General features: G+C 39.1%; 1 pseudogene across 1 annotated transcript; it reads right to left on the bottom strand.

The window, feature by feature from the left end:
* Window positions 1-10,882: 10,882 nt before the first annotated feature.
* Window positions 10,883-11,255, bottom strand: LOC311614796 (large ribosomal subunit protein eL34-like; annotated as a pseudogene). Its single transcript has one exon. The product of its transcript is annotated as a large ribosomal subunit protein eL34-like (transcript).
* Between the last annotated feature and the right edge of the window lie 7,702 nt (window positions 11,256-18,957).

The raw sequence follows: 18,957 nt of genomic DNA, 5'->3' as shown, positions 1-18,957 counted from the left end.
TTAAGAAACTTGTTCAAAGTGAAATAGCTAAGAAATAGTGGAGTTAAGATATGAACTGTGTCAGTATTATTTTGAATACCACTTTACATACTGCTCTTTAGCTCTCAAACTTCAGCTCATAAGGTGGCCTTGAGAATGCTCTCTAGCTCAATAAGTTGCTTAATAATCTGAACTCATAAAAAGTTTGAATTACCAAATCTAAAACATGAATATACCTTCTTACAAGTTATTCTTTAATTGTTTCATGTGAATACGTTTGATTTTCTTTACATCTAGACCACACATGTCAAACACAAGGCCCGTGGGCCAAATCCGGCCCGCCAGGCCTTGCAATGTGGCCCGCACCGCGCTGTCATCACTGCACTCCGCTGCGTTCCATCACAATGACGCGCGGTGACATAGGAGGCTTGTGATCTCGCTGGCCGCCTTGCCGGCCCCGTACTTGCTATCTATTACGCATGCGCATAGATAGCAAGTCACGCGAGATTCAGGAGGCGTGACCTATAGTCCGGCATCCGATGTGGTTGTGCGGGTGGCAGAGCAGAGGAGAGAGTGAGTGTGCGGGCATAAAAAATACACAGCAGAAGCTGCCAGTTCCTGGCATAAAGTGCAGGCATAAAAATCGCAACAGAATCTGCTATCTGTACCCAGCCAGGCATTTATTGACTGACTTTTGTTTTTCTCCACTCCTTCTGCCAAATCAAGCTATCCCTGTGCAGTTTTCAACTTTTTCCTTCTAACGCAGATTTCCAATAAACTACATCTTTTACTGCCAATATTGATCCCAAAATGTCCAGGAAAAGAAAAGTTGACGGTGAAGGCAGACAATTTAATGACAAATGGGAAAATGAATACATGTTTGTGCTTAGAGAGGGCAAACCAGTGTGTATATTGTGTTATGAGACAGTGTCGGTGATGAAAGAGTACAATATACGTTGTCATTTTGACACCAAACATAATGTTAAGTATGGCAAATATACTTTGGAAGAAAAGCATAAAATTGTTAAAGAACTAAAAGGCAAACTACAATCACAGCAGCAAATGTTTACAAAGGCTACAGCGAAAAATGATGCTGCAGTGAAAGCAAGCTTTATAGTGGCTGAAGAAATTGCCCGTACTTCAAGGTGTTTTTCAGAGGGTGCCTTTTTGAAACAATGCATGCTAAAAGTGTGTGAGCAAGTATGCCCAGACCAGATACAGAGTTTTCAAAATGTCAGTTTGTCAAGAAACACCATTGCAGATAGAGTTCAAGAACTCTCAGGAAATCTATCATCACAGCTGGCCGAACAGGCATGCAGTTATCTCGCTTTTTCACTTGCTATCGATGAAAGCACAGACAACACTGATACAGCGCAGCTGTCCATCTTTATACGTGCTACGAAGACCGACCTCTCTGTCACTGAGGAACTTTTGGATGTAGCTGCCATGCATGGGACGACGACTGGTAGAGATATATTTGAGGCTGTGGAGAAATCTATAAATAATTTTAAATTACCCTGGGAAAAGTTGGTGGGGCTAACTACCGATGGCGCACCTTCAATGTGCGGAGAAAAGAAAGGCTTGGTTGGACTAATGAAGGAAAGAATGCAAAAAAGTCACTGCCACACACCCTTGATTACTTATCATTGCATTATCCACCAAGAGGCTATGTGTGGAAAAGTTCTGGACATGAATGACATAATGACCACAGTCATTAAAACTATTAACTTTATACGGGCACGTGGCCTGAATCATCGCCAGTTCCAGCAGTTTTTACAGGAGGTGGGTGCAGAGCATGGAGACGTGCCATACCACACAGAAGTAAGATGGCTGAACAAGAGCGCAGTCCTCAAAAGATTTTTTGAGCTCAGAGAACAAATTGCTCTTTTCATGGAAAGTAAAGGAAAGCCCTTGCCTGAACTGTCGGATCCCACCTGGCTATGTGATTTTGCTATGATGTGTGACATATGCAAGCATCTCGCCCAACTGAATCTGAAGCTGCAGGGACGCAAACAAGTCATCACGAAGATGTCTGACATGATCACAGCATTCCAGCGTAAACTTCAACCATGGAAGTCCCAACTGGAACAGGACAATCTTGCCCACTTTCCCGTTTGTTTGAGTATCTCAACCACTATTTCTGGTACTTTTCCTTGCAGTCGGCTGGCTACCAAAGTTAGCCGTTTACTAAGTGAATTTGAGCGGCGCTTCTCTGACTTTAGAACTCAGGCTTTGACATCTTTGCCAATCCTTTTACAGTTGATGTCAACAATGTGCCCCATCACCTTCAGATGGAGATAATCGAGCTTCAGTCTGACAGTGGCCTGAAATCAAGGTTTCAGGATGTTGAAATTGAGAACTTCTACCCTCTACTTCCCCCTGACTCAATGCCAGAGCTCCGACTTCATGCTGCCCGTATTCTATCCATGTTCGGGAGCACCTATCTTTGTGAACAGATGTTTTCAATAATGAATCTGAACAAAAACAAGCACAGATCACGCATTACCGATGACAACCTCCATGCTGTTTTGCGGGTTGCTACAGCCCAAGAAATAAAACCGAACATTGACTCATTGATCCGGGGAAAACGGTGTCAGACATCTAGCCAGAAAACAAAACAATGAGCATTTTAGGTACATTCCAATATTACTGTTTTGCTTGATACCAATATTACTGTTTTGCTTGATAGCATGTGAGTTGGTTAACAGCACTGTTAAGGAAAAGATTGTTCCACTCATTTTAAATTCACATTTCTGGTTAACATTGTCAGTTTATGACTGTTCAGTAAACCATTCGGCCCGCGATTTAGGCTGGATTTTAGATTTTGGCCCCTTCTCTGATTGAGTTCGACACCCCTAATCTAGACTAACACTTTCTTTTATATGTAGTGCTGAATATACAGTAGGTTCTTAGGACATAAAATTTATCTTAAAGAAGAGGGAATCCTACATGTGGTTCTGAAAGTATAAATTCTGGGAACGAGGGTGTATTTGTTTACTTAACGACATAACGACTACCGTAGATAAAACCTAAAAACAATCCAAATAACTGTTGTGTATGGGTTTACGTGGGAAGAGTTGAGGTTAGGTGAAGGAACTAGATAGTGCAAGTATAATTTGGTTAATATTTATCTTTATTGATTGATTGTCCAGTTGATGTAGTGACAGGTCTCCCATATGCAAGCCCATTGACAGTGTTGGCTGATTCATGCAGGTAATAAGCAATCATTTATATATATATATATCTGTTAATATGCAAAGTGTTCCCAACCAGGGACAATTGTCTCTCGGGGGACATTTAGCAATATTTGGAGACATTTTTGTTTGTTTCCCAAAAAAGTGAGGAGATGCTACTGCCCCAAATCATAACACTGCCCCCACCAATTTGAAGGGTTATACTCATGCATGTGGGGTCCAAACTTTAAGGTTGTTTCCAGGAAATTCTCACTCTCCATCTACATGATGCAACTGGAAAGATGATTCATCGGACCACGTGATTTTTTTCCAATGCTCGACTGTCCAATCCTTGTGTTCCTGGGAAAATTGGAGATGTTTTATCTTGGTAACTGCAGACAGCAAAGGTATTAAAACAGGCCTTTGGCTTCCATATCCAATACAATGCAGTGTATGGCTAATTTGCCTACAAACATCAGATGGTCATAATAATCTGGCCATTCAGTGTATATGTCAGTGGAAATTCTATAAATCCAACCCTAGTTAATACATTGAGTGGCCAGATTATTATGATCTCTGAATGCATAATAATCTGGCAACTCAGTGTGTGTGTGTGAAAATTATATATATATATATATATATATATATATATATAGATAGATAGATAGATAGATAGATAGATAGAGAGAGAGAGGCCTGTTGCACAAAATTTGTGCACAGGGGGTGGTGTTGGTGTGTTCCCTCAGCCAGTCTGCACCCTCTCCAATCTGGGACCCCTCAAGGGATGTTCAACTGCCCATTTAGGACTGATCCTACCTAGATCATGCCTAAATGGGCAGTCGGACATTCCTCTCTCAATCCAGGATTGCTGGTTCCCAAATGCATACCTGCTAGCCATCCTGATTGCCCATAATGACTTCTGCCTGCCAGCCTGATCACCCCCTAACCACTCCCCTGCCGGCCTGATTGATGCCTAACTGCTCCCTGCCAGCCTGTTTTCCCCGAACTGCCCTACCCTGCAGGCCTGGTCCCTTCCAACTGCCCTTCCCTGCAGGCCCAGTTGCTCCCAACTTCCCCCCTCTCGCAGCCTGATCACCCCTAACTGCCCTCCCTTGCAGGACTGGTCCCTCCAAACTGCCCTCCCCTGCTGCCCATCTTGTGGTGGCCATCTTGTGACCACATGGGGTCAGTCATCTTTGACCAAATGGGGACAGCCATCTTGTGTGTTGGAGTGATGTTCAATTTGCATATTTTTCTTTTATTTTTTGGGAAACAAACAAAAATGTCTCCAAATATTGCTAAATGTCCCCCGAGAGACAATTGTCCCTGGTTGGGAACTACTGCGTTATATAGATTGTGAACATTAAAATATATATTAGAATAATAATAGCAATACTTATACATAACATTTATAACCAGGAACAAGTGTTTTGCACATAAAACTCATTTATTTCTCAGAGTTCTGTAAAGTAGGCTCTATTATCCCAATATATAGATAGGGAAATATAGGCACAGAGTAGTTAAGTAACTTGTTTAACATAGTTGTAGTGCCAGGGTTTAAATTAATGCTGGCTGGCATTAAAATCTATCCTGTGAGACACTATATTATACTACCTATAAATGGAATGGCAAGATAACATAATCTTTTAGGAGAAACAATATTTTTTTTCCAGTTATCCACATTGACCTACTAGACAGATATTGTGCATGGCCAGTTGTGGGCCTACCACTTTGGAGGATTTCAGAGAAATGGTAAGGAATTACAGTTCAATTTTTTCAATCAACTTTTACCTATACAAAACAATTATAGGCCTATTTTTAGTCACAAACCACTTTTGAGTTAGTCAATGAAAATGCTGCTATTTGATAGACTTACTGTGACATATGTGCAGATAGGACCTATCTTATGTGGATACTAGGGTTAAACACTGATGGTGCATACTAATTCAGTAGTTTCGTGAGAAATAATGCAATTTTAGCTGAGCTTGCCCAGAGCTTGATCACTAGCTTTAAGGGTCAGGATAGTTCCAAAATTTCCATGTATTCTAGGGTGGTCAGTTATTCAAAATTTTCAGGTCTGAACTTTGGGTAGTTTGAAAATCAGGGAGACACTGAAAACATATATCAGGACTCTTATATGAATAACAGGTGACATTGAAAGTATATAGTTTGTTTTTTTGGTTTTGATATTGGGTCTGCTTATTCTTTTTTTTTTTTTAAATAGTTATAAATTTATTTATTTATTTATTTATTTATTTATTTATTGTTGAAAGTATTACATATGCCCTCTTTTCCCCCATTGACCTCTCATAGTGCCCCCATCCTCCACTCCAATTGGGTGGTGAGGGTTTGGGGTGGGGGTAAGCTGGAGGGAGTCAATGGGGGGGAAAGAGGACACATGTAATGCTTTCAACAATAAAGAATTATTTTAAAAAATAAAATATAAGAGGAGAGGGAAAAATGGCAGCCAAATAGGCAGATGTTTCATGCACCTCATCCTGGGGCCAGCCTGTAAAAGAAAGTAAATCAGAGATCATCCATCCAGAATTAACAAATTAGACACAACTGAGGCGACAATTCACAATCAGAAGGGCAGAGGACACCCGGAGAACGGTAGCAAAGTGGATTTGGGCTGATGAGAGACATGGGACCACTGGCCCGAGATGGTAAGAAGGAAGGTGCACTGCACCAAAGCTGTTTCCCTTGGTGACAGGCATACTAGTAACATCCCACTATGGAAAGGAAAAGTCATTGGGCTGCTGGCAGCTGGAGGAATCTAGATCTGATATATGACCACAGCTGAGAAAGACTGTATATAGAAAGGTGGCCTGAAAAGCAACCAGAGCAGAGTGGTGCTGGCGGGAAAAAAACCCACAGTTTTGTGGTTATTTTGCCTTTTTTATTTATTCTTTGCATTTTTTGTCTTATTTTTATTCACTAAACCTAGTTCATAGGACCTTTCAATTTCAAATACTCACCCAAGGCTGTGGTGCAGGTAGAGGCACAGATTTGTGGAGCCTGAGGAGCAGCTGTGGAGGAAAGTAGGGCAGGGAGAGGTGATAAGGACTCCAGCATTGGGACATTCATAACCTCCCAAATCTAAGAGGCCATTTCTTTCCTAAAGAGCCAGCCACTCCCACTAGCCTCAAAGTGGGTAATAAAGCCTGCCACACCCTACCTGTATTTTGAGCTATACAAAGGAAACAAAGCCTCTGAATAGCCCCAAAGAGCTCTCAGTGGCTATGTTGAAATAGGGGCCTGCTTGCCCCACAATTCTGGGAACCAGGCTGATTAAACTGCATTATTCCAGCTAACTCCACTGGTCCCAATAAAGGATCTCTGACCAATTAAGGACAGAGTAATATTTTGGGAAACTTACAGAGTAGTAGCTCTGGGTCAGGGAAGAAACATCTATTCAATTCCCAGAAAGCAAACCAATACCACTGCCACCTAAAACTCTGCCAGAAACAGATGCTTGAGTGATTTAGATTGATAGTTAGCAGACAGGCAAAGTGGGCATATTGGTCCAGACTGCTTGCAGCCAAGGCCTATGGAGACAGGGGCAACAGTGGATTGATTAGAGCTTCATCACAGTGCTAACTGCCAAAGACAGTGCCTAACAGTGGTCAGCTCCTAACTACCTAACAGGAAACCAAATATTGGCAGAAAGAACAGAAGAGATGGGTCCTAAATCAGCCCCCCGAGGGCATTAAAACTTGGCTGAAGGACACTTCACTATTTTATTTTTTATGTAAAAATATTTTTTAGTATTATTTTTCCTTATTCTGTTTTTGTTTTTTTATTGTTATTTTATCTCATGTTTTCCACCTTTTTCTTGCTCACTTCTCCCTTTTTCACCCTGTTTCTTCTTCTTCTGATCTGTTTTAGTTTTTCTCTTTCTTTCTACCCTTTGTCAAAAATTGATCTTATGTGCTGTATTGATGTGTTATTATTATTTTGGTCTCTGTTGGTTTATTCATATATCCAATTTCCTCTTCCTTGCTCCTACTTCATCCTCCCTTCTCTTTTTCTCTCTTTCTCCTTTATTGCTCTTTTCTTCTACTAATTTTAAAATTTATTTAACTTCCTAAATTGAGGCCTATCTGCTCTCTCTTATATTCCTATTTTCATTAAATAAGTAAATAAAATTTAAAAAATTATTTTTTTTTCCTCCTTACCCACTCATTCTTTCTTCCTCCTCTATAGTAAACCATGGTCCTTCCCCTATTCATCCAATTCCTAAGCCTTATTTTCTGTACTTAAGCTCTGTCTTGATAGATTGTGCCCCCTTCCCTTTTTCTGGGTGATTTTTGTTTGGGCTTTTTGATTTATTTATTCGTTTTGTGGTGTTTTGTCCCCATATTTTTGTCTTTGTTTTTTTTTTTTATATTCCATTTTTCTTTTCTTGTTTCTTTTCTTTTCTTTTCTTTTCTTTCTTTCTTTCTTTCTTTCTTTCTTTCTTTCTTCCTTTCTTTCTTTTTTTTTCTTCTCTCTTTTCTCTCTTCTAATCCTCTTTTCTCTGGTGGTCACTTTTATTAGGGTTAGAAGTATCCTGTGTACATTCATGTTCTGTTTCTTTTGTTTCATGTCTATTGTGTTGTATTTTATGCTTTAAGGCCAGCACCTCCACATAACAAGACACCATAAGAAAAGACTCCATCCATGAACAAGATAATAACACTCAAGACACAACTATATCAAGAGAACCCAAATATCACAAGTAGGGGACATCTCTAGAATACACAGCCCAGAAGACCTGAGAGACTGCTCCACAGGGTCCCACAAAACATCTACTACAGAAGAAAAAAATTAATTTTTTTTTAAATTAAAAAAACTGATGTGTTTCTCTTGAGAAATCAGTTGATATTCTAATGGGAGATTTCTTGTACGTAACTTTCTCTCTCTCTCTGGCATCCTTTAAGATTCTTACTTTGTCATTGATGTTTGTTCTAATGTAGGGAAACAATCACTATCACTTAGAAACAGCAAAAATGAGGAGACAAGGAAACAAACCCCATATAAAAGAAAAGGAGGAATCACTAGAAAATGAAATAAATATAATGGAGGCAAGCATTCTACCAAGAAAATATTCAGAGTATTGGTTATAAGAATGCTCAAAAGTCTGGATGAGAAATTCACCATGTATAAGAATAAAGAGGAAATGAAGAATTATATAGTGGAAATAAAGAATGCAAAGAAAGATTTCAGTTGTAGATTAGAAGAAGCTGGAGACCAAATCAGCAAATTAGAAGACAAGGTAGAAAACAACGCCCAAGCAGAGCAGCAACTGAAACAAATTTTAAAAAGCAGGAGAGTCTAAGGAAGCTTTGGGACAAAACAAAATAAAATAACATCCACATAACAGGGCTACCAGAAGGAGAGGAAGATGAACAAGGAATAGAAAACTTGTTTGAAGAAATAATGACAGAAAAGTTTCCTAATTTGGGGGAAGAAAAAAGTCACACAACTTCAATATGCACGGAGTTCCAAACAAGATGAACCCAAAAAGACTGACACCATGACACATCTTAAATAAATTGGCAAACATCAATGACAAAGTAAGAATTTTAAAGGATGCCAGAGAGAGACAGAAAGTTACCTACAAGGAGTCTCCCATTAGAATATCAACTGATTTCTCAAGAGAAACACATAACGCAAGAAGAGAATAGAATGAAATATACAAAGTGATGCAAACCAAGGGACTGAATCCAATAATACTATACCCAGCAAGGCTATCATTCAAAATGGAAGTGGTAATCAGGAGCTTCACAGACAAGAAAAAGCTGAGGGAGTTTATTACCACCTACCCAACAATGCAAGAAATGCTAAATGGACTGCTGTAAAAAGAAGAAATAGAAAGGGAAGAAGGAACACAGACATAAAAAATAAAAATGGCCACTAACAATTATCTATTAATAATAATGTTAAATATAAATAGATTAAATGCTCCAAACAAATGACATAGGATAGCTGAATGGAAAAGAAAAAATGACCCATATATTTACTGTCTATAAGAGACCCAGCCCAGAACAAAGGACTCACACAGACTGAAAGTAAAGGGATGTAAAACAACTTTTCAGATAATTAGAAATGAAAAAATAAGGGGCAGGAGAGCAATACTTACATCTGACAAAATTGACCTCAAAGTGAAGGCAATAACAAAGATAAGGAAGGCCATTACATAATACTAAAGGGATCAATACAACAAGAGGATTTAACTCTGGTAAATATATTTGCACCCAATGCAGGAGCACCCAGATATATAAAAATACTTCTGGAGGATATCAAGGGAGAGATCAATAGCAATAAAAGTATAATAGGGGAATATTTATTACGCCACTGACACCACTGGATAAAAACCTCTAGACAAAATATCAGCAAAAGAGCAGCAATCCTAAATGAATAATTAGATCAGATGGATTTAATTGATATCTTCAAAGCATTTCACCCCAAAGCCATAGAGTATACATTCTTCTCAAGTGCACATAGGTCATTTTCAAAAATAGACCACATATTAGGGCCAAGTCTCTACAAATTCAAGAAGATTGAAATTATATCAAGCATCTTCTGAAATCACAATGGCATAAAATTATAAATCAAGTACAATAAAAACAATAAAATAAATCAAACACATGGAGGCTGAATAGCATGTGATTAAACAATGAATGTTGCCAGGACTGAGCAGCATACCCTGAGCAACTGTTGAATGGATTACTCTGACACACGTTTCTTTGAAAGAGAGGGCTAAGGGACTGCCTGGCTAAAGGAATCAGACAGCTTCATTTACCTGCCTCCTCAAACTTTTTTTTTGTAGCAACAGTTTGAACTAAAATTAACCTCTAGATTAGGGGTGTCGAACTCAATCAGAGAAGGGGCCAAAATCTAAAATCCAGCCTAAATCGCGGGCCGAATGGTTTACTGAACAGTCATAAACTGACAATGTCATAAACTGACAGCGGAGTGCAGTGATGACAGCGCGGTGCGGGCCACATTGCAAGGCCTGGCGGGCTGGATTTGGCCCGCGGGCCTTGTGTTTGACACATGTGCTCTAGATACTATCATCAGGTTAAGTATCCTTGAGAAATCACATGCTTCTACAAGGTCATGTCTAAAGACTAAACATAGAAATTCCAGTAAAACGCACAGGGGCTCAGATTTGTTTGGAAAAGTCAAGGCAGGGGCTGCCATCTTTGGCAAGGTTTCCCTGGAGGCCCCAGACCTTTTGGAGAATCCTTCTTACAGATTTCCAACCAAGCCCTGTGCTTACCCACAAATCTCCCTTTTTGTTTTGCTGGCTGCAGAGGACAGAGGGAAGTGGCAAACTTTCTGATTTAAAATGTCAGGGTCCTGTCAAATTACAGCCGGGAGGGTAGGGAGATCTGGGGGAGATAAGAGATCAACCGAAGGACTTGTATACATGCATATAAGTACAACCAATGGACACAAAACTCTGAGGAGGGAGGGTATGTATGGGAGGGGGGGCAATGTTAAAATATGTACACAGATAATAATTTAATAAAAAATATATAAAAAAATGTCAGGATCTGTGAAATGTGTTCACTGCTTGAGTTCTGATTTTGTAGACTATAAGAAAAACAAAGAGAATTTTAATGATAACAACGATTAGTCCAATCTGGTACTAATTCATTCTAGGAAACCATGTGGTAGGGTCTATCTACTCTAAATGTTCCTTTACTGTGTTCCAAGCAGTATTCTATTGTTTTTATTATTCACATAGCTTCCTTTTTAAATTTATTTAACTTCTGACTCTGTGCTTGTGCCTTTAACACTTTTACAACAATTTTATGCTCCTCAATAAGGAAAGCACACTTGATCCTGGCAGACATATTTAGCACACATGGATCCACCATAGGCCCTGCTGATGAGTTTTTTATTTTTATTTTTTATTTTAGACAACCTCATTACAACATTAGGTCTCACAGCACGAACTCCGTGAAGTTGGCCACATAAAGATTTTGGTGCTTTCCCAACATTCTTGGTATAAAGGTAAACAATTATATTACCAGGTGTTCAGGACAGTCTAGGTTTGTTTGAGGCTGTATTGTAGGACAGCCTCTGATAGTACGTCAAACGCTGGACCATGGCGAATACCTAAACTGAAGTCACCATCTCAGAAGAGTAGTAGTCTATTTTTTGTATTCATTGGGAATAAGTAAGGACTTTTTAATTTGTCTTTGCAACATGTTTACTTCTTCAGTAGTTTAATCATGAAAGACTCCCTATTGATGTTTTTTAACATCAATCTACTGATGGTGACTACTGTTCTATTTTAAAGGGGTGACACATACATGATTTTGCTCCCATCACAATTAAGCACTTGCCTGTATGCTATGGCACCCTGTTTTTCCCCCCAGATATTCAATGGCTACCTCTATTGCCTGTAGTCTAGCTAATATTATTGATCTATGTGCTGTTGTATTGTGAATTCCCTAGTTACATTATAGGCCATATTATCTGCAAATGTGGCAGTCTGTTCAGACTCAGAAAGGGCAGCCAAAGTGACACTGGTAGTAGAATAACAACAGCCAAGATGATGGGTACAATGAGCATTCCCAAAAATCCCATAATTGACTCAGTATTCTTTTTTAAACTTTGATAGCTGATAAGCCTTGCCATTTCCTGGTGAGATTAACAGGTATTAGGATTCTGCTTTTCTCTTAAGTGCTATAATTATGCTGATGTTCAGTCTACACTAATAAAATAGAAACATGCAAATTAACCACCACTCCACTACACCAAGCCACACCCACAGCCAATCAAGAGCAAGTATGCAAATTAACCCAACCAAGATGGTGGCCAGCCACAAAGCTGGAACAAGCAGGAGGCTTGGGTTGTCCTGGTGATGGAGGAAGCTACACTTCTTGCCTGCCCTGGCTGGCTCTGGCCTCCACTCAAGGCTACAAAATTTCAATTATAGAGGATAAATAAATCCTAGATATTTGTTTCCAGCCAGCCCTGGCCACCACTCAAGGAGGTGCTGAAAATAAAGGAAAAAGGTAAAAAGGAGGGGCTGGAACCATGAGTCGCTGGGGGTTGATCAGACAAGAATGGGACGGGCAGGGACCACTGGGGGTAAGCAGACCAGTAGGAGGTCTAGTTGGGGGTGAGCGGGCCATTAGTGGGGGTCAGTTGGAAGTGATCAGGACAGTGGCGGGGGGCAGTTTGGAGTGAGCAGGCCAGCAGGGAGGCAGTTGGGGGTGAGCAGGCCAGTAGGGAGAGAATGTGGGGGCGAGCAGGCTAGCAGAGGGGGCAGTTGGAGGTGATCAGGCTGGTGGGGAGGCATTTGGAGGTGAGCAGGCCAGTGGCACGGGGAAGTTAGGGGTGAGCAGGCTGGCAGGCAGAGTGGTTAGGGGCAGTCAGGCAGGCAGGTGAGTGGCTGGAGCCAGCAGTCCCGGGTTGTGAGAGGGATGCCCAACTGCCAGTTTAGGCCTGATCCCTGTAAACCAGCAGTAGGATATCCTTCCAGGGGTCCTAGAGTGAAGAAGGTGCAGGCCGGGCTGAGGGACACCCCTGCCCCCCCACCCCCCCGCCCCGGAACGAATTTTGTGCACCGGGCCAGTAAGTGAAGTAATATTCTGGGTAGTAATACAGGATGCAAAAATAAGCTCCTTCTCTAACCTGTACTAGAAATGTGAACTCTGGTTTATTAGTAGATTGGAGCCCATAATAAAGACATAAGGGTGAGTGGTATCAATCAGGCTATTGTTAGTAACATTATTAGTAAAAGTTATACTATAGTGGCCAGAGTCCTGAACTGGCTAGCCTAGTACTCAAGGTCATGGGTAACTCATCCCTCCCTCAGTCTAAATCTCAGGCATGCCTGTATAATTGATGTAATTAGTATTAATTGCATGGTCTACTAGCACATCAATGTGGTTGGCTTGCAAATGACCATGTGGGTTCCAATCTATAACTGTTGGTCCCCTAGTACCATCAAATGGTCATGATTTCCTTGATAAACTTCACGATGGGATGCCTCAGTAGAGGGGTCCCACCTCTTATTTTGCCTACATGTAGGAATGGGAGGCATCATGGCATTAGTCAGATTATTGCAGGCCAGACTGCCTACTGAGAAAAATGAATAATTTACCAAATTGCTTTATGAAACTTCTTTATATCTGAAAAACAAAAAGTTTAAGAATCAGCAATACTTTCAACAAGTTTCAAAAACTATATAATTATTTTATATTTATTCAGCTCTATAATAAAATTATTGTTTCTTTTGATTTTTCCTGCTAGTACTTCTATAAATCTAGATACTTTATAGAGTAATGCAAATTTTATGGAATCTTGTCCTTTCTGTAAGCCACAATATTCCAGAATAATAATTAGAGCTATAAATGAAAGTATAATATAGTTATTATTATTTTATAAAGCTTCCCATGTACCTTAAGTAAAAAAAAAATCCTTCATGAGAATAAAATAAACACTTGAGGCATTCTAGAGCCTATTGGAATGATCTAAAGCCAATTACAGGTCAAGAAATAGTTTCTTAAGGTAGTCAAATACATTAAACTAAAATATTATTATTATTACTGTATTAAATAGTATTAAGTAACTTACTCATGTAAAGTAATCAACTTCCTGATTAATATAATGTAATTATTTTAATAAATATATAAAACCTTTGCTTCCTAGGTAAATTTGGGGATAAAAACCTCTTTTTTAAATTTACTTTTAGAAATAGGCTCCTTTTTCCAATGGAAAATATACTCATATTCTTAAGAAGCATGACAGAGATAACATGACCTTGACAACTCTTAGGAGACTGGAGAAATGGTGGTTATGTATGTGAGGAAGATAGCAGGTCCTGCCTGGGGTTTGTTCCGAGGATTGCAGTAATTCTTGGGCCTCTACCAGCTTTAGTGTAAAAGTACTATTTTTTTTTTCTTTACAAGGAGAGTGTCCCCCTCCTCCCACCCCACTGCTGCTTCTGTAGCCTATTCAAGGGTACTTCTGTAGCTCTAGTCCTCTAGGATAAATATCTGAGGAGTTTAAGTAATTATTTCTCATATTTTTCCTTTTATGGATAGATTCACAATATGAAATCTTACATATAAGAAGAGTTCTTAAAAACAGACCCCCCCCCCAAAAAAAAAAAAAAAACCTTCAGTAAATGAATGAGTACTTACAAAAGGGTGGACTGGGACATTAGCCTTAGAATTTTATTTTATACTAACCTAGTACGGCAAATGGTTTCTAAGTGGTACAACATCTAAACAGTAGAGACCGAGGATTCCCTATATTCATAAAATGATGAGGTGCAAACTAAGTCCCCCAAAGATAAGAAAGCAAGTAAGGAATATTAATCAGTAACCAAGTTACAGTATAGGAAGGCAAGAACTTCTACTAGCTAAGAGTTTTTAGTGGTTGATGCCTTGAGAGGGAGGGCAGTAAGGGTCCCCATGATTAAGAAGAATTCTTGGTAGTTGCTGGGAAGTTTCTACAATCCCTGCCATGTGTTAAGCCTGCTACAAGTAGCTGTAGTCCCTAGCAAAGTGAAATAAGCCCCATCTCTAAACAAATTAAACTAAACAACAAAGACATAAAACAAAATTAAACAGAGACACTATGTATAATATTTATAGGTATTCACAACATACGGACAAGACTTAACAAACCAGAGTCCTTTCTATAGAGCTTTTAGAAGATATCTTATAGTGCCCAGGACTTACAGCCAGAGTGTGGCTCAGGGACTCCAGGATGGAGTGGCCAGTGAACACTTACAAACATCTAGATTTGTTTTGGCCAAAATTTGCCAGTCCCAAGGAATTATGTGATAATTTTCAGACAAGGCATTAAGGCGTCCTTTTGTAAATGGACAGTTAGCCCCATTTTCTCCAATACTTTTCCTTATTTCTTTAAAGGTATTAAAGGAGAGCGGCTCATGAATTCTATTACCTTGTTGATCTTGCATAACTAAGCAAGCTGAAAGTTCTCCTTCTAACATGACTTGCCTGACACAGGATCTCATAATCAAGGATCCATTTGGTGGACTCTCCAACACCAGAGGTGGAGGATTGGAAAGTATTTCTTCCAGTGATGGGGCTTAGGTATTATAGGCTCTAAAGTCTCTGCTTCAGGAGGAAGGGGTGGTAATAAATTCTCCTGTCACTTTGTAGGCTTTTGATCCTCTATGAAATGGACATAGTGCAGCTTGAACAAGAGCCTACATAGTTAATGATGATAGGGGCACTTGTTTTCCCTGGGCCTGATTTCTCTTTAAATTCCTACCTACTTATTCCCAGAGATTAAGATCTAGTGTTCTAGTACCAGAGAACCAAGGATTATAAATTATGACAGTTTGTAATAAGCTTTTTAGTTGTCATGTAACAGAGATACCACATGCTTTTAATAACTGTTTCAGCACTGTTATATATTGCTGCTGTTCTGTGGACAGCAGTTGTCCTATTATGAAACCTTAGCTGAAAAACAATTCCCTCGAACTTGGAAATCCCAAGTGGGCTCCAGTGACTCAATTTCATTTTCTTCCTCTTCGTTTTCGAGGGTTCTGTCATGTTTCATTGTGTTCCTGGGTCCTTACACGGGGCACCACTTGCCATGACTGACCAACAGACCCTAAGTGACAGATGAATGTATTACTCTGACACATGATTCTATGAAAGAGAGGGCTAAGGGACTGCTTGGCTAAAGGAAATGGACAGCCCCATTCACCTGCCTCTTTAGGCTTTTATTGTAGCAACAGCTTGAACTAAAATTCTCTAAATACTATCAGCAGGGTAAGTATCCTTGGGAATGCACATGCTTCTACAAGGTCAAGTCTAAAAACTAAACATAGAAATTCCAGTAAAATATTGTGGGCTCAGACTTGTTTGGAAAGGTCAAGGCAGTGTCCAGTAATTTTGAGTACAGGTCTTTTACCTCCTTAGTTAAGTTTATTCCTAGGTATCTTAATTTTTTTTGTTGACCTTGGGCAAGGTCCTCCTAAAGGCCCCAAACCTTTTGGAGAATCCTCCTTACAGACTTTCCAAACAAGTCCCATGATTCCCTACAGAATGGGTTACCAAATAGATCAAAGAAGAAATAAACAACATCCTGGAAACAAATGACAATGAAAACACAGCAATCCAAAATTTGTGGGACACAATGAAAGCAGTCCTGAGAGGGAAGTTCATAGCACTACAGGCCTACCTCAAGAAACAAGAAAAACTGGTAATAGTTATCTACCCCTAAAACTTAAAGAACTAGAAAGAGAACAAATAGAAAAGTCAAGGGTAAGTAGAAGAAAGAAATAATAAAAATCAGAGCAGAAATGAATGACATTGAGACCAAAACAAAACAAAAGTAAAATGATCAATAGAACCAAGAGCTAGTTCTTTGAAAGGATAAACAAGATTGATGAACCTCTAGCCAGGCTCACCCAGAAACAAAGAGAGGACCTAAATAAACAAAATCAGATATGAAAGAGGGGAAGTAACAACTGATCTCACAGAAATACAAAGAATTATACAAAAATAATATGAACAAACTACTCCAACAAACTGGACAACCTAAACAAAATGTACTTATTCCTAGATAAATACAACCTTCCAAAACTCAATTAGGAAGAAACAGAAAACCTGAATTAGCCAATAACTACTTCCACCAAACAAGATCCCTGGACAAGATGGCTTCATGGAGGCATTTTACCAAACATTGAAAGAAAAACTAACACCAATTCTTTTTATACTATTACAAAATATTAAAAAGAAGGAACATTTCCAAACTCCCAAAACCAGATAAATACACTACAAAGAAAGAGCATTATCAGCCAATATCCCCAATAAACATAGATGCTAAAATCCTCAACAAAATATTAGCAAATTTGACTCAGCAATGTATTACATAGATCATAACCCATGAAAAAGTGGGATTTATTCTGGGCATGCAAGGCTGGTACAATACCCACAAATTAATAAATGTGATACACCACATAAACAAGTTGAAAGACAAAACCACATGATCATATCAATTGTTGCAAAAAAGTATTTGACAAAATCCAACACCCATTTGGATAAACACTCTCAGCAAAGTGGGAATAAAGAGATCATATCTCAACAAAATAAATATATGACAAACCTACAGACAGCATCATACTCAATGAGCAAATACCAAAACCCTTATCCCTAATAACAGGAACAAGACAGGGACGACCAAAGGACTTGTATGCATTCATATAAGCCAAATTAATGGATACAGACAACAGGGGAGTGAGGGCACGAGGAAGGCATAAGGGGAGTAATGGGGGAATAAGGGCACATACGTAACACCGTAATCAATAATTTTTTTTAATTCCAAAATATAAAGACAGGGATGCCCACATTTACAACTCCTGTTTGATATAGTACTGGAAGTGCTAGCCATGGTAATCAGACAAGAAAAAGAAATGAAAGGCAGCCAAATTGGAAAAGAAGATGTAAAACTGTCATTATTCACAGATGATATGATATTGTACATAGAAAATCCTAGACTCCATAGAAAAACTACTAGATTTGATAAATGAATTGGTAATGTTGCAGGATACAAAATTAACACCCAGAAATCTATGGCATTTTAATACACCAATAATGAACTCATAGAGAGAGAAAATAAAAAAACAAACAAAAAACAACAACCACATTTACTATTGCAACTAAAAAATTAAGATACCTAAGAATAAACTTAGCTAAGGATGTAAAACACCTGTACTCAAAATTACAGGACATTGAAAAAAAGATAGAGGAAAAAATAAACAAGTAGAAGGATATACCATGTTCTTGGATTGGTAGAATCATCATCATTAAAATGTTCATACCACCCATACCACCCAAAGTGATCTAAATTGAGTGGCCAGATAATTATGATCTCTGAACACATAATAATAATCTGGCTATTGTGTGTGTGTGTGTGTGTGTGTGTGTGTGTGTGTGTGTGTACCAACATGGGTGGTTGGCTAGCCAGCCTGCTGGTCGAACTCCTGGTCAAGGGGACAATTTGCATATTAGCTTTTACTATATAGGATATACAGTGAGTAAACAGATTATTGTTCATTCAGACATCATAATAATCTGGCACTCAGTGTATATTTTCAATGCAATTCCCATTAAAATACCAATGACATATTTCACAGATCTCGAACAAACTCTCCAAAATTTGTTTTATTTTTTCTTAAGGTTTTACAAATGTGTCATTACACCCCATTGTTCCCCCCCCCCCCCAGTTCTGCTCTCACCCTCACCCCTGTTGTCAGCATCCATTACTTATGCCTATATGCATGCATACAAGTCCTTTGGTTGATCTCTCCTCCCTAGCCCCACCCTCCCCTACCTTCCCTCTGAGGTTTGAGCATCTGATCTATGCTTCTCTGTCTCTACAGAACTGTTTTTGTTCATCGGTTTATGTTGTTTATTATAATCTACAAATGAATGAGATCATGTGATATTTATCTTTCTCTGACTGACTTATTTCACTTAGCATAATGCTCTCCAGCCCCATCCATGCTTTTTAAAATGGTAGCAGTTCCTTCCTTTTTATAGCAGCATAGTATTCCATTGTGTAGATGTGCCAAAGTTTTTTTAATCCACTCATCTACTGGTGAACACTTAGATTTGTTCCAAATCTTATCTATAGAAAATTGTGCTTCTATGAACACAGGGGTGCGTATATTCTTTCTGATTGGTGTTTCCAGTTTCTTGAAATATATTCCTAGAAGTGGGATCACTGAATCAAATGAAAGTTCCCTTTTTAGTTTTTTGAGGAAACTCCATCCTGTTCTCCACAGTGGCTCCATCAGCCTGCATTCCCA

The sequence above is a fragment of the Pipistrellus hanaki genome (assembly GCF_964339955.1).
Source record: "Pipistrellus hanaki genome assembly, chromosome: X".
Lineage (NCBI taxonomy): Eukaryota > Metazoa > Chordata > Mammalia > Chiroptera > Vespertilionidae > Pipistrellus > Pipistrellus hanaki.
Note: the sequence above shows the minus strand (reverse complement) of the source record. Positions and strands in the feature narration are given on the sequence as shown.